Below are 12,445 nucleotides of genomic sequence, written 5' to 3'. Positions count from 1 at the left end.
CTGGCAAAGTAATGTCTGTGCTTTTCAATATGCTATCTAGGTTGGTCATAACTTTCCTTCCAAGGAGTAAGCGTCTTTTAATTACACGGCTGCAGTCACCATCTGCAGTGATTTTGGAGCCCCAAAAAATAAAGTCTGACACTGTTTCCACTGTTTCTCCATCTATTTCCCATGAAGTGAGGGGACCGGATGCCATGATCTTCATTTTCTGAATGTTGAGCTTTAAGCCAACTTTTTCACTCTCCTCTTTCACTTTCATCAAGAGGCTTTTTAGTTCCTCTTCACTTTCTGCCATAAAAGTGGTGCCATCTGCATATCTGAGGTTATTGATATTTCTCCCAGCAATCTTATTCCAGCTTGTGCTTCTTCCAGCCCAGCGTTTCTCATGATGTACTCTGCATATAAGTTAAATAAGCAGGGGGACAAAGCCTTGACATACTCCTTTTCCTATTTGGAACCAGTCTGTTCTCCCATGTCCAGTTCTAATTTTGCTTCCTGACCTGATATAGGTTTCTCAAGAGGCAGTTCAGGTGGTCTGATATTCCCATCTCTTTCAGAATTTTCCACAGTGTATTGTGATCCACACAGTCAAAGGCTTTGGCATAGTCAATAAAGCAGAAATAGATGTTTTTCTGGAACTCTCTTGCTTTTTCCATGATCCAGTGGATGTTGGCAATTTGATCTCTGGTTCCTCTGCCTTTTCTAAAACCAGCTTGAACATCTGGAAGTTCACAGTTCACGTATTGCTGAAGCCTGGCTTGGAGAATTTTGAGCATTACTTTACTAGTGTGTGAGATGAGTGCAATTGTGCGGCAGTTTGAGCATTTTTTGGCATTGCCTTTCTTTGTGATTGGAATGAAAACTGACATTTTCCAGTCCTGGCATATTGAGTGCAGCACTTTCACAGCATCATCTTTCAGGATTTGAAATAGCTCAACTGGAATTCCATCACCTCCACTAGCTTTGTTCGTAGTGACGCTTTCTAAGACCCCCTTGACTTCACATTAGAATGTGACTCAGACGGTAAAGCATCTGTCTACAATGCAGGAGACCCAGGTTCGATCCCTGGGTTGGGAAGATCCCCTGGAGAAGGAAATGGCAATCCACTCCAGGACTACTGCCTGAAAAATCCCATGGACAGAGAAGCCTGGTAGGCTACAGTCCATGGGGTCGCAAAGAGTCGGACACGACTGAGTGACTTCTCTCACTCACCTAGTATCAGGCCCAGGTCAAAGGCCACCTGGGGCCTCTCTCACAGGCATACAAATGGCATGAATGCCACCACCCTTCCCTCACTACTCTTCTTCTCAAAAGGTTCCCAGGGTGCGAAAATAATGGCCCCATCCATAATCCTCCCATTGCTCATTATGACTTGGGTCACATAGAGGAAATTCACTTGCACTGCAACCTATCACCAACTCTGGATATTCACTCAATTTCTTAAAGAAATGCTTAATGGTGCAAATTTTACTTTACTTTTTTATTTAGTTTTTACCTCTTATTCAGCCCCTCCTCCTAGGTCACTGGCAAAGCTCCCCTGGGAGGCAGAGCCATTTGCTACTCTGGGTTTACACCATTAACCAGGTATTTAAGGCTGGCTGAGCTGGTAAGGAATACAGACAGGCATCACTTTTCTGCCCCATCCTCAATTCTGCATTTTACCTCTACTCACTACTCAGGTATTTATTTGCTATACTAACAGAGGTATGGGCTTCCCTGGTGGCTCAGATGGGAAAGAATCTGCCTGCAGCACAGGAGACCTGGGTTTGATCCCTGTTGGGAAGATCCCCTGGAGGAGGGCATGGCAACCCACTCCAGTATTCTTGCCTGGAGAATCCCCATCGACAGAGGAGCCTGGTGGGCTGCAGACCATAAGGTCACAGAGAGTCGGACACGACTGAGCAACTAAGCACAGCAATAGAGGTATACTCCCACTTTAGAAGCAAGAGTTGAGGGTCAAGAAAAGGGATATGGAGAGAGTATGTTGGTGGGGGGTGGAGTGCGAGGTATAGCTTCTATTCCCCAATAATCCTCCTGGACTCTGTTGGAACACCTGGCTTGGTCAATTAGAAGGAGGTGAAGAGGAGCCAGGCTTCAAGAGCTGTGGCCTGGGTGACATCCTGGCTCTTCTGCTTTTCCATCTATAAAACTGCTGTGATGATTAGATCATTATTTTACAGTCTGATAAATAGGAAGCCCTCTGGATAGAAAAATTAGGTCTTAAGAACAAAATTTTTCCTTTGAATTGCCTACTTGGTAAGTTAATGTGAAAATTGAAAAAATATCTTGTAGACCTTCCTATGATATAGAATATTGCCTTTCTAAAGTACATATATAATTGAAAACTGTGTGAACAGTGTCAGAAAATCCTCAGTTCTTGCTCTCCAAAGGCCTAGTTCATAAAAGAGAAAACTTAATGGCTGGTTTCTGCCTAAGGAGAGAAGTCCATTGCAAAGTTGAGATATTTTTGCTTAAAAAGAAAGTGAAAGAAAAAATATAAGGGGAAAAAAAGGCTATTATTAGCAGAACACTGTTCCCACTATCTCAGATTATCACATGAAGAATCCAAGCAAGCCATTTTGGGGACAGCTCAACTTTTCAACATCAGCTCTTGGAGGTCATTAAAAAGTAAACTTCAATAATAAAGGATGTTTATTTAGGACAGTATCTACCAAAAAAAAAAAAAACCCTTAAAAATGCTTCCAATAGACGATAATCACAGCCATAACACAATGTAAAAATAGAAGCAATTTCTCAGATTCAGAAAAGAATCTCAAAACTTTAAAAATGGCAACCAGGCCTCAACTTGCAACATATGATCTCTAATGAATAGGAGTTTTGTCATTTTCTGACCTCTGTAAAGAGTAAAAAATAAAATCTCTCAGCTATGCAATGAAGGATGATATAGTCTGATTTATTTATATCTAGTTCCACCTAAAGGATCCTGTTATGCTTAAATTTTTCTTCCAAGAGGCATGCATTTAGAATGAAAACAAGTTGTCTGTTTCTCTCCAGCATACCAATTAAAACTTCCACACTTGGGGAGAGAAACGGTGGTTTGAGGCTTGAGGTTGCAGGGAAAATAGGAAAATTTTTAAATCTGACTTTATTTGCTTCATTATCCAAGCATCACACTGGTTAGTCAACTATTATTTTAGTAACTGTCATTATCACAAAGCACTGATTTCTAGTAATACCTATCTCACTTATTCATTAATGTATTCTAATCCCTGTTTTAAAGAACATTCTGTTCATTGGAATAGGTTACAGCACTTTGACACAAGACTAGAACCTAATCAACCCAAATTTTTCTCAAGGATAGTCTTAGAAACACACTTAGTAATCAATCCTACAGGATGTAAGCAAATAATAACCGTAAGAGAAGAAAATGCTACAAGTTACACCATATTCAAGGCATATCAAAAGGTATGAGAAGACCTGCAGTAGAGAACACTTAAGTATTTTTCATCTAGTGCTTGTAAATTTTGTTTTTGCTACAAAACTTTTTTTGCACAGAACATCTATAAACATCTTAAACATCGATCATATTTGGCCAGCCCATTGGGAAATGCTGGATTAGAAAGCAGTAAGGCAAAAAGCTGAATAGATGATATTTCAGAGTCCTAGGATGTGTCCCATGATTCTTTGATTTATGGTGTTCTAGGACTTTTCAAGAAGGAATGCACTTTTATGTTATTCTGTAAAGAACTTTCTGAATCATGACATAAATCTCAGTAACAGTTCATTTGTATTCCACTTTCATTTCAACCAAGCCATTTATTATGCTCACCCTAAGAGCAAAGCGTTCACAACAACCCTGTGTGGGTAGCAATTATTATTTCATTTTACAAATGAGGAAGCTGAGTTCAGAAAGGTTAATTAATTTGTGTAAGATCATGTTGTTATTAAGGGGCAAAAGCAAAGAGTGTTTCAAAAGTCAGTACATTTTTCTAGTACCTTAGAATGAATATGAATATTACTTTTTTGAGCACTTGTTATAGAGTCTTCCTGCATTCAGCCCTAAGGATTCAAAATTTAGCAAAAATAGACAAGACTCTTGCCATCATGGAGCTGGAGGCCAGATGGTAAAACCAGCACTAGTCAAGTAATCATGAATATGACCAAGGCACTATGATAGTGATTAAGGGAAATACAGATTATACATTTCATTGAAGATGTTACCAACTAATTGAGTCCTTTATAAAATGAGAAACAAACAATAGTAGTAAATAACAATATAAACTTAAAATACAACTAATCTTCAGTTCAGTTCAGTCGCTCTGTCGTGTTCAACTCTTTGGAACCCCATGGACTGCAGCACGCCAGGCCTCCCTGTCCATCACCAACTCCTGGAGCTTACTCAGACTCATGTCCATCGAGTCAGTGATGCCATCCAACCATCTCATCCTCTGTCATCCTCTTCTCCTGCCTTCAATCTTTCCCTTTTCCAAAGAGTCAGCTCTTCACATCAGGTGGCCAATTAATATTCAGGACTGATTTCCTTTAGGGATGACTGGTTTGATCTCCTTGCAGTCCAGGGGACTCTCAAGAGTCTTCTCCAACACCATACTTCAAAAGCATCAATTCTTTGGCACTCAGCTTTCCTCATGGTTCAACTCTCACATCCATACATGACTACTAGAAAAAACCATAGCATTGACTATACAGACCTTTGTCGGCAAAGTAATGTCTCTGTCTTTTAATACGCTCTCTAGGTTGGTCATAGCTTTTCTTTCAAGGAGCAAGCGTCTTTTTTAATTTCATGGCTGCAGTCACCATCTGCAGTGATTTTGGAGTCCAAGAAAATAAAGTCTCTCAGTTTCCATTGTTTCTCCATCTATTTGCCATGGAGTGATGGGACCAGAGGCCATGATCTTCGTTTTTTGAATTTTTTGAGTTTTTTGAGTTTTAAGCCAGTTTTAAGCCTCCTCTTTCAAGAGTCTCTTTTTTCTTAAGAGGAGAATACATGACTCCCAGAATCAAAACTGACTATATGAATAAGAACCTCCAGATATTTATAAGAGCTTTGGGGAGAACATTGGACTTTCCAAAGGACCTGAGATAGGGGGGTGTGACATACTTACCTAAGCCTTAAAGGTTACTCAGCTGAGAGGACACAACAGGTAGGCAGAACAATGAACCGACTTTTGTTGCTACAGTATAGAGGTAAAGATATAAAGACACTTATTTATTCATCCACGAATATTTACTGAGTCACAATTATGTGTCAGGCACTAGGTTGCATTTGGAGCAGATTGTAAAGGGCTTTTTTAAACCAAGACAAAATGTTTAGCCAGCCAGGCAAATTCTCATTCTTGACTCCACTATATAGAAGTTGCATGAGGGTGGACAAAGGACACTGTAAATTTCATTTTCATCATCTATGGAATAGATGCGGCAGGAAAATAGACTTCATTGGAGCTTTTGTGATATTTAAATCAGAAAGTGTATGGGAACAGCTTTCCAGAGTGACTGGAGTATAGTGCAAGCTCAATAAATAGCAGTGATCGGTAGTCAACAGAAGTGAAGAGTCATGGGAGTTTTCTGAGGATAGACAGGACATGACCAGTGAATGACTGGAGAAGATTAAATGGCAGTGAGATTAAAATTGGTTACAGTAGGGAAGGATGAAGCCATGTGCTCTACCATACCAGACAGAAGGGCAGGCTGGGTATGGGATGAAAAGAGAGTGGGGGCAAGCGTCATGATCTTCAGAACTACAGGTGAGAAATGTATCAGGGGAGAATGGATACGACAGTACTGAACCTCAGACAATACTGAATGCTTATTGGTCAAGGACATTTTCATTGACTGTCAAGTTGTTACATATTTGAACATGGTGATTTCGCAGCATATCCTGCCCCTCCAATAGCATGGCCCCAGCCCACTGCTTGGTTCAAAATGATTCAAGATTCAACAGTGACCTATGAAAAAATGAAAAGCATCACTTTAAAAATCATACAGGCACTATTACATATGAGCCTTTCTGTGTATTTTCTATTTAACAAATTAGACAGCAGAGAAATTGAAAACTGAACTCAGCATTTAAAATCCCAGAAAAGAAATGCTTTAGCATTTCTCTTCATCCCTGCTTAATTCCAGAAATGTTTCCCAGGAGCCCCACAAAATGAGCAAGAGTGTTCAGGCGGTTTTATGAATAATGACTCCTGATTATATTCAGACCCAATGCAAGGCAGGCAGACCAATAATGCCATCAAAGGGACATTTAGGGTGACAGCCAGGCCAAGAGGTAGTGTGTTGGAGCATTTGTGTCAGAACTAGGAGGGACTGGAAAGATCATCCATTACAATTCCTCACCCATTGTTCCTGTGGGCCCTTGACCCAACATGTTCAAGGATGCAAAGATCGACCTGAAAAATGCCATGAGGAAGACCACAGATATTTTAGGGTTTGTGAAAGTACTGGTTGCTAAGAGTTTCACTTAAATGATTTGAAATTCTGCACCCACATGCCTTGGCTGAGGGCACCTTAGAACCTGCTGTTCTCATTGCCAATTTCTTCTGAATTCTTTCAAAAGACAACTTCAATTCATTTACAATAGGTAGCAAATGAAGCATTGTACTTTCTGTGGTTCTCTAATTATGTTTCAATTCCAGTATATTGAGCAAACAAATTGTATTTGCAAAACAAAATCCACCATTTACAAAATGGAAATAATAACAAAAATGAAGAAGAATGAAAGAAATATAGTAAGAGACAAAGGGATAAGAGTAGCTGAAGAAAAGCACTCCCTAAAAACAAATATTGGTAACTTTTAAAAACACATAGGATTTCCATTAACAGCATATAGGAGATTGAAAGCCATGGGCCATAAAACATCTGGAAATGCTAGATAAGAGAGTTTAAACACTTTTAAATGCATTGCTGAGCTTGTAAGAAAGTAACAAATCTCCAGATGCCATAAATAAAGTCATGAATATAAAAGCCAGCCCAGCAGATGCCTATTTCCAGTAAACTTGAACTTTCAGTTTTAGTAGGTGGCTCTTTGCATATAAATAGTAAATTAATAAAGAAAAGAGAAAGAAATCACAAAAATAGCAACACAAATCAAAGCAGACTTCTCAGTTATGTGCAAACAAATAAGAAAACATAGATGAAATGAATTGCTTTCTAGAAGAGTCAAAAGCAGTAAGATAATTTTTATTCTCTGATACAGTCAACTCATTTGGAAAAAACCCTGATGCTGGGAAAGACTAAGGACAGAAGAAAGGGGCAAAAAGGATGAGATGGTTAAATGGCATCATCAAAACAATGGACATGAGTTTGAACAAACTCCAGGAGATGGTGAACGACTGGGAAGCCTGGTGAGTTGTAGTCCACGGGGTCACAGAGTCACACATGACTTAGCTACTGAACAACAACAACAATTTTCATTAGATCAAGGATAAGTCTTGGCTTGTTAACTATTGCCACAACTGACTAGCAGAGTTCTCAACCTACTAACCAAGGCAAATAACGAAAAGAAGGAAATAAGTCAGGCTCCCTGACTACACATGCACAGAAGGGCTCCTTGGAGGCCAAAAGGAAGGGGGCGTCACCTCATAGTAAGTGAGGTGGACTACCCATAGGCCTCATCACTAGAATCCATCTTGGCTAAGAGATTCATGTGCACATATGGGAGGACCCTGAGATACACCAAATACAGACTCAGAATCAGGCAAAGCAAGATGGCTGGTTAAAGGAAACCCAGAAGAAATGCCCCATAAATGTGATTCAAACTGTCATAAGGGCATGACTCTCTCTGAGCCTACCCATGTGTCTATGCATACATACTCTTTTTCTCCTAATAAACACTTTCTTGTTTCACTACTTTCCATCTCTCTGTGGAAATCCATTTCTATACAGCTGACAGGCCAGGGTCTCGCCACTGACCACGGTCCCTGGTGGTCTAATGGCTCACTGCTCTCCCTACCTCCGCCCAACCTTGACCTCTGGCCAAGAACCTTGCTTCAAGCCGATTCAGGCCAAAGTCACCAAGAGATCAGTAACATGTTCATTTTTTTCAAGATGAGATCATTATAAACCTGGAAAATCCAAGAGAATTCACTAGAAAACTATTATACTGCAAAAATATGAGAATTCAAAAGAGGTTAGAGTTCAAAATTAATTCAAACAATAGGCAAAACCACTAGGCACACACTAGAGGAGAAGACACTCAAAATAGTATCAAAAATATCAAATATCTAAAAATAAACTTAGTCCAAGTATGAAAACTTTCTATGCAGAAATATTTTAAATGTGACTGAGAGATACATTAGACCTTGGAAAGTGGGAAAACATACAATGCTATTATTAGATAGGAAAATTCATTGTTACCAAGATGCCAGTTTTCCCTAAATAAATGTTTATTAGCATTGCAACTATTTATAAAACAAAATGGGAGTTACTTTTTATATAAGCAAGCTGATTCCAAAATTCCCATGGAGGGGGGGAACAAAAAATATTCTGAAAAAATTTAAAGAGAAATGATGACTAGACACGGTAGACCCACCAGATATTAAAGTCTATTTTAAAGGTACAATAATCAATGGATCAGAACAAAGGATCCAGAAATAGGGGCAAATACATTGCAGTCTTTGTGTCTTTCTATTTCCAAAAATAATGACTGATTACTGGATAAATTTATTATTCAATAAATACTGCTGTATCAACAGGGTAGCCATATAGGAAAAACTACTTCATTCCTCTTCAGTTCTTTGCTCATGCTAGGTCATGTCTGATTCTGTGACCCCATGGACTGTAGCCCGCCAGGCTCCTCTGTCCAGAGGATTTTTCAGACATGAATACTGGAGTGGTTTGCCATTTCCTTCTCCAGGGAATATTCCTGACCCAGAAATGGAACCCACTTCTCTTATAGCTCCTAAATGAGCAGGCAGATTCTTCACCACTGAGCCACCTGCAAAGCCGTTTTATTCTTTATATATATATGTGTGTGTGTGTGTGTGTGTGTGTGTGTGTGTAGAAAAGAAAATAAAACCATAAACCATTAGCAAATACCAAGGGAAAGAAAATATTTTTTCTTTCATCTTAGGGTATAAAAGGCCTTTCTAAGTTTGGCCAACAGATGTGAAGAACTAATTCATTGAAAAAGACCCTGATGTTGGGAAAGACTGAAGGCAGGAGGAGAAGGGGATGATAGAGGATGAGATGGTTGGATGGCATCACCAACTAAACGGACATGAGTTTGAGCAAGCTCCAGGAGTTGGTGATGGACAGGGAGGCCTGGCGTGCTGCAGTCCATGGGGTCACAAACAGTCGGACACAACTGAGCCACTGAACTGAACTGAAGTATGACACAAAATCCAAAAAACAAAAAGAAAAGACTAACAATTTCAAACACATAGAGAAAATAAATTTCTTCATTGCAAAAAACAGAAACAAATATTTACAGCAATATGTCATTAACCATTAAGATATAATGAATTCCTATTAAGACCAACAGATCAACAGAGAAAAATGATCAGAAGATATAAACAGATGATTCACAGTATAACAGAAATGGCTGTCAACATTTTAAAAGATATTGAACTTCACGCATAATAATAGAAATTCTAAATAAAACTATAAGGTACCTGGTATTTTCTTATGTATCACCTTATTAAACAGAATTCCAAAAATCAAAATGTCTGATACTTTTTGGTAAGGGTAGGGATAAACAGCCCCTAATCTCTTCACTGGTATGAAATTAGTGCTACTTAATGTTGTTAGTTTGTCAACGTCTACCAAATTTTAAAAAGCATGGTTCCTTTGTCCTAACAACTCAACCTCTACAAGTAAGTCCTCCAGAAATGCTCCAACATGTACTCAACATTGCAAGTGCAAAGCTATTAGCTGAGCAAGAACAAAAGACTGTTTAAGGCTGCGGACAACCCATTGATGCAGACTGGGTAAATACACCTTGGTACATAATGTGTTTGTGTGTGTGTGTGTGTGTGTGTGTGTGTGTGTGTGTCTGTGTGTGTGTGTGCTCAGTCGTGTCCAACTTATTTGTGACCCCATGGACTGTAGTCCACCAGGATCAAGACATATATATATATATATATATATATATATATAAAACGCATTAAAAAATAGCCACCACAACTAGGTTCTGAAACTGTACAATCTCCAATATAAATTCTTTGTTTAAAAAAAGAAAAACTGTATTGTATACTATGAAAAGAAGAATATGTATATAATTATATATCTGTAAATATAGACTTTCTCTCTAGAAGGACATATAATAAAATTGATTGCAGATGACTCAGATAGAAAATTGGGTTACTGGTAAAGAAGGCTAAGTACAAAATTTGTTTTATATTGTATCTCTCTTTGAACCATTTAAATTATGAACCACGCCCATGCATTAATTATTCATAATTTAATTAATTTTTCTAAGTAATATACATGGATCACTTTCTCAAAAAAATAACTAAATATTTTTTTTTGGTTGATTTACTGTGTTATCTCAGCCGGATAACTTGTACAATTTAAAGAAGCATGTGAAAGGGTTGGGTTTTTCCCCAAGAAAATACAAGCAGTACAATCTTTTTGAACAGAAGACGTTTATTTTTGCTTGAGTCATTTATAAAAACATACTAATATAGACGGGCTTCCCAGGTGGCTCTAGTGGTAAAGAACCTGCTTGTCAGTGCAAAAGACGTAAGAGACACAGGTTTGAACCCTGGGTCTGAAAGGGCCCCTGGAGGAGGGCATGGCAACCCACTTCAGTACTGTTGCCTAGAGAATCCCATGGATAGAGGAGCCTGGTGGGCTACAGCCCATGGGGTCACAAAGAGTTAACTGAGGTGAGGCAATGGCACCCCACTCCAGTACTCTTGCCTGGACAGAGGAGCCTGGTCCAGGACTGCAGTCCATGGGGTCACTAAGAGACAGAGATGACTGAGCGACTTCACTTTCATTTTTCACTTTCATGCATTGGAGGAGGAAATGGCAACCCACTCCAGTGTTCTTGCCTGGAGAATCCCAGGGATGGGGGAGGCTGGTGGGCTGCCGCCTATACAGTCGCACAGAGTTGGACACGACCTAAGTGACTTAACAGCACCAGCAACCAGTACGCTGGCGTACACCAATATAGACAAAATTTGGAGAGTAAAATGCTACATGAAAAAAATGCATCCATTTGCTTTGTCATTAAAGCTACATTAATAATTTGGGTATAATTTTCAATATTTATTCTAAGAAGTTTCTTAAGAGTTTAGAGAATCATTATTTAGCAAATTATTTTAATTTAGCTGCTTTTACAAAAACAAAAATAGTGGTTGTCTGAGGAGGCCTTACAAAGAGCTGTGAAAAGAAGTGAAGCAAAAAGCAAAGGAGAAAAGGAAAGATATACCCATCTGAAAGCAGAGTTCCAAAGAATAGCAAGGAGAGACAAGAAAACCTTTCTCAGTGATCAATGCAAAGAAATAGAGGAAAACAATAGAATGAGAAAGACTAGAGATCTCTTCAAGAAAATTAGAGATATCAAAGGAACATTTCATGCAAAGATGGGCACAATAAAGGACAGAAATGGTATGGGCCTAACAGAAGCAGAAGATATTAAGAAGAGGTGGCAAGAATACACAGAAGAACTATACAAAAAATATCTTAATGATCCAGATAACCATGATGGTGTGATCACTCACCTAAAGTCAGACATCCTGGAGTCTAAAGTCAAGTGGGCCTTAGGAAGCATCATTATCAACAAAGCTAGTGGAGGTGATGGAATTCCAGTTGAGCTATTCAAGTCCTAAAAGATGATGCTGTCAAAGTGCTGCACTCAATACGCCAGCAAATTTGGACGACTCAGCAGTGGCCACAGGGCTGGAAAAGGTCAGTTTTCATTCCAATCCCAAAGAAAGGCAATGCCAAAGAATGTTTAAACTACCGCACAATTGCATTCATCTCACATGCTTGGAAAGTAATGCTCAGAATTCTCCAAGCCAGGCTTCAACAATATGTGAGCCGAGAACATCAAGATGCTCAAGTTGGATTTAGAAAAGACAGAGGAACCAGAAATCAAACTGCCAACATCCACTGGGTCACAGAAAAAAAACAAGAGAATTGCAGAAAAACATCTATTTCTGCTTTATTGACTATGCCAAAGCCTTTGACTGTGTGGATCACAACCAACTGTGGAAAATTCTTCAAGAAATGGAAATACGAGACCACCTTACCTGCCTCCTGAGAAATCTGTATGCACGTCAAGAAGCAACAGTTAGAATTGGACGTGGAACAATAGGCTGGTTCCAAATTGGAAAAGGAGTACGTAAAGTCTATATATTGTCACCCTGCTTATTTAACTTACATGCAGAGTACATCATGAGAAATGCCAGACTGGATGAAGCACGAGCTGGAATCAAATTGCCAGGAGCAATATCAATAACCTCAGATATGCAGATGACACCACCCTTATGGCAGAAAGCGAAGAAGAACTAAACAG

The sequence above is a fragment of the Oryx dammah genome, unplaced genomic scaffold (assembly GCF_014754425.2).
Source record: "Oryx dammah isolate SB20612 unplaced genomic scaffold, SCBI_Odam_1.1 HiC_scaffold_21, whole genome shotgun sequence".
Classification (NCBI taxonomy): domain Eukaryota; kingdom Metazoa; phylum Chordata; class Mammalia; order Artiodactyla; family Bovidae; genus Oryx; species Oryx dammah.
This window is presented reverse-complemented; position numbering follows the sequence as displayed.